The following is a 5,000-nucleotide window of genomic DNA, read 5'->3' on the forward strand; positions in this document are numbered from 1 at the left end:
CCATCTTTCATCTAAGTGGACACCGAGGTATCTAGCAGATCTTTTCCTAGAGACTGCCACATTGTTTATTCGTACAGTAGGATCTCTATTTAACTTGCCTTTCAGCATCATGTACACCGATTTCTGGGGTGCCACTGTCAGTTTTGATTGTCCACACCAACTAAGCAGTATGGCAATGGCCTCTCGTGAACGCTCTTCAATTGCCATGCGACTATTTCCCTCAACCAATATCACGAGATCATCCGCGTAGGCAACTACCCCCAACACCGAGGCATCCCTCTGCAAGTTGGTCAGCAGAGGTTCCATCATAATATCCCAGAATACTGGGCCCAACACAGATCCCTGGGGACAACCCCGGGATATCCTTTTGGATACCACAGTGCCAGGGGCAGTTATCCTGGCAAGCCTTCCATCGCAGTAAGCCCCCAGACAACCATACAGCGGACCAGGACACCCTATCTCCCGAAGACGGGAGAAGAGCGCTGGCCACCACAGGTTATCGAAGGCTCCCGAGATGTCCACCATGATCCCCAGAACGTATGTCGCCCTGGCAGAGCGGACAGTCCGAGCAACCTCATTGATCGCATCCTGTGTGGAGCGACCCTTTCGGAACCCGAACTGCCGATCACTCATGCCATAAAGCATTCGGTGACTGTACAACCTGTCGACTAGTAACTTTTCAAAGGCCTTGCCCAGAACATCTAATAAACAGATCGGTCTATATGATTTTGCTAGCTGTGGGTCCTTCTCGGGACCCTTCTTAATTATAACCACCTCTGCGATCTTCCACTGATTAGGATATACACCACGTTCCAGACATAGATTGTATATTTTAACAAGCACTGGAGCCAGCTGTGGGGCCAGGAACTGCAAGATCTCAGCTGGTATATGATCTGGTCCTGGGGCCTTGCGCCTTGCAAAAGTATGAAGCGCAGCCACCACCTCCTCAACAGAGAAGGGGTATACCGCCGCCTCATTAACGTACTGCTGCAGCAGTCCCTGGCGTATTCCCCGCTGCTCCACAGTGTCCTCATTTTCTGTATCATCAGGCAGCAAAGTGTGCAGTAACACACTTGCTGTCTCCTCCCAAGTCGTAGTGTACCCACCTCCTTCCAATCGCAGGGTGGAGAACATAGTCGGAGACCTAATTTTCTCCCGGACCAGTTTGTAGGGGACACCCCAAGGGTCCATCCCCAACTGGTCCTTGACAAATGTTTCCCAGGATGATCTTCTTGTGGTCTGTACCATGTTGACATACCTCTCTTTTAATCTTCTATATATTCTCAAATGATACTGTCTCTCGTCCTGGGCGAAGCTCCTTTGATAGTTACGCCGCGCCCGCCTGACAGACCGCTTAAGCGCGGTCAGTTCTGGGGACCACGGAGTAGCTTGCTTGCGAACATACCTCGCAACACGTGGAACAGAAACAGCAATAGCTGCTTCAATAGAAACCAATAGGTCTCCTACTGCACCGTCCACATCTGCAATTTCCATATCCAGCTCTGGTGGTCGAAACTCCTGCGCCAGCCTTTCCCAATTCGTTTTAGCGTAATTGTATCTCTCAACCAAGTCCCCAAGATCTTCTGTAACCTCTGTCTCATAGTTGAAAAATATACAATTGTGGTCACTGATCGTGACGTTCTCAGAAACACACCACTGGAGCACATGAGGCGCAGCACTCAGAGTCGCTAGTGTTACATCAATGTTTGAGACCGCGCCAGCCCTTCCAGAGAAGGTAGGCGGGTGCCCAGGTTCATTTAAGACAATCAAATTCGCTTCCATTATTAGGTCCTCCAACTCCGAGCCCCGATCGTCCCGCTCCAGGCTGTGCCACATCGGGGACTTGGCATTTGCATCCATACAAATTATTACTGACTGACCTGCTAAGGTCCTAAGTATCCATCTTAACTGGTCCAAAAAAGTAACAATGTCCTGTCGAAATTGACAATATACATTTACAATGTATAATATATGTGTTAACATGTTTGTTTGGACCACAGTTATATGTTCATTACAAAACTGATTTAGAACAGTTAATCTGATGAGCTTGTTTAAGACCACAACCGCACACATGGGGTTCTCACCAGAGAATGCCACTTGCGCGGCCGCCGGAAAACCAGGGATTCGACCAGCGCAGGAGGCTGGTTCCTGTATCATAATAATGTCCAGTTGTTCTTCTTCCGCCACTTTACGCAATTCCTGCGTAACCATGTGGCTACGCATAGCGTTGATTTGCAACATCCTAAATCTCCCCATTACCCAGGGGGATAGTAGACGTGCAAACGACTGGCGGGCCAAGGCTTCGAGAGATCAATGACGTTACGCCCATACATTTTGACCATGTCCTTAAAGATCTTATCAAGATCAAATTTGCGACCGCGCCTATCAAAAACTTTAATGACTAATTCCTGTAATTGCTCCAACTCAGGCGGAATGTTAGCGGCGGACAACTGAATGCAATCTACATCCTCCAGAGCCGGATAAGTAATGTCTTCGCCATTAGGGTGTCCCTTCCTGACCAGCTGCCTCAGTGCCGTAGTAAGTAATGAAGGCTCCTCCAGCCTTGACAGCCGAACCAACTCCTCCAAATCTTTGTATATATTTTTTGGATCAACTTGTCTATAACTGATCCCTTCACCAGATTTTTCATGTCTGTCTACTTCCACTACACTACTTGTATTTACACTATTTACAATTACACTTCCGTCACCATTGTTACAAATTTGCACTACACTACTTGCATCTACACTATTTACAGTTCCATCTCCATCACAACTGCCACCACCTCCTGTTACCAGGGCAGTAACACGTGATGCATCTTCATCCTCCTTTGGACCCATCGTTGATTCCATTTCCGCAGAGGTCGACGGCTGAATCGAAAGGCGGTTGACACCCGCCTCCAAATCATCTACCGTCTGAACTCCAACTTCCACGGTCAAACGGCCAGCTGACCCGGAGAAGCACTCTGGATCAGCCAACGAACCTGTGGAAAGAGCTTTAGATATTAATTTACCCCTCTCTGCATCTCGTTTGATTTTACTCGGAGATTTTCTTTTAACAGTCTTAATGGTCGCCATAATCGGTTCTCTGTATTATTCTATCCAGAAACATTTTGTAAGTGGGGCAGTCTTTGACTCCCCCACACTTACGCCCTCTCTTACTGCAGGGTATACATATGGATGGGCGATCCTTGCTTCTACAATCTCTTTTGTCATGCCCAGTCTGCCCACAATGGGCACAGATAACTTCAGTTACAGTACAGAACTTGTTAGTATGATTCAGATCATAACATTTAGTACATCTGGATACTGCTAAGTAATCTTTAACATTAAGAGCTGAATATCCCACATATAGTCTACCTATTCTTGTTAACAGTTTCCACAACTCGGGAGAAACCTCCACCACATGGTGAACTGTCAGTTTTTCCCGAGGACCAACTTTAAACTTCAACTTAAATTGTTCATCAAACTCAACTCGAGTCATTGATACATCAAAATTCTGACTGTATATCGCGTCCAACAGATCATCCGCACTTAGATGAGTTGGTACATCGTACATACACATCAATGGTCGACGTTTCCGCGGAGGTTCACATTTAACTTTCTCCGTTAACTGGGAATTGGAAAGTATCTTATTACTGTCCTCTTGAGTTGCAGTTTCGACTATCAAGACATTTTTAGCCGTTCTGACACTATTAATTTTAATTTTGTCTCGCTTCGGATTCACGCATTTCTCAAAAACGGATTTCACCGCCCGTATGTCCTCACCAGATTTAGGCTTTATAAACACAGTAGGTACCATTTTTTGAATATTTTTCTGGATAGTTTCTTTTGCCGTCGGCGCTTTGCCCACAGGGGCAGCTGCGACTGCGGCATAAGTTTTCGCACTGACTGGCTGGCTTCTCAGACGTTCATTCTCGCGCTCTAGTTCCATAACCCTTCCCTCTAGTTGGGAATGAGCTATCGCCCAACCCGACACAAAGTCTCTAATATTATTTATGGCATAATTGCCGATCTTTCCATTCTTAATACTCGAATCGAGTAACTTCAAAAATTTTGCATGTCGCTCAGCGACAGACAAGCTCTCTTCGATCTCGCATCGAGGCACATCGTCACTCTCTATGTTTTCAGCCATATTTGACATTTAGAGAGTGAAAAAGTGGAGGCCCGTCTCTTTCCCCGGACCGGCCTCTCTGGCATGGGGGGAGGCTAAATGCAGCTCGCTCACCGGTCCCGCCCCTTGACCAAGAGCTTTCAACAACTGAGCTGCTAGGTTTAGCACGCCGTGGGAACAGCGCACTAGTCCTCTTCGACTGCTGCATCATCGAAGTTTTCTCCCGCTCCCTTACCGACGAATGCCTCCCGCATTCCGGGAGAGCGGATTCACCCTCCGTCCTTCGCCCCCTACTAGGCCGAGTTTCCACCAAAAGGCTAAAGACCCGGTCCTACTCAGGTGCCGGGCCGGTCCCCCAGACGTTCGGGGGTCTGGACCCATCTAACCTAACCGGGGACGTGTCACCACGCCCCGGCTTGGCGGATCATGCCCCGGAATTCCAGGGGCAAGGCGGGTGACCTTCGCCGACTTGGGCCAGGATCCCGCCGCGACAAATGCAGCAGCCGGAACCGGCGTACAAGATATTCAGTACGCCGTCGCGCCCCTGCCCTTCGGTCGCCCGAAGGCTTAACAGCTGCACCCCGAGAAGGCGAGCAGGAGCACTTGAGAAGGAGAGGCTAAGATGTTCGAGTCGCATCCTTCCCCTGCTGCCTATTACCAACCATGAGCCCACGCAAATCGGGGCACATAGCATGAGACAGCCGCAGCTAGTAGATAGGGACAGCGGGAATCTCGTTAATCCATTCATGCGCGTCACTAATTAGATGACGAGGCATTTGGCTACCTTAAGAGAGTCATAGTTACTCCCGCCGTTTACCCGCGCTTGCTTGAATTTCTTCACGTTGACATTCAGAGCACTGGGCAGAAATCACATTGCGTCAACACCC

The 5,000-nt window shown here is 48.6% G+C and overlaps 1 pseudogene; it reads right to left on the reverse strand.

The window, feature by feature from the left end:
• The window catches only part of LOC124771743, a 10,486-nt pseudogene that overhangs the window by 2,705 nt on the left and 2,781 nt on the right, over window positions 1-5,000 (reverse strand).

Source organism: Schistocerca piceifrons, unplaced genomic scaffold, assembly GCF_021461385.2.
Source record: "Schistocerca piceifrons isolate TAMUIC-IGC-003096 unplaced genomic scaffold, iqSchPice1.1 HiC_scaffold_936, whole genome shotgun sequence".
NCBI classification, from domain to species: Eukaryota; Metazoa; Arthropoda; class Insecta; order Orthoptera; family Acrididae; genus Schistocerca; species Schistocerca piceifrons.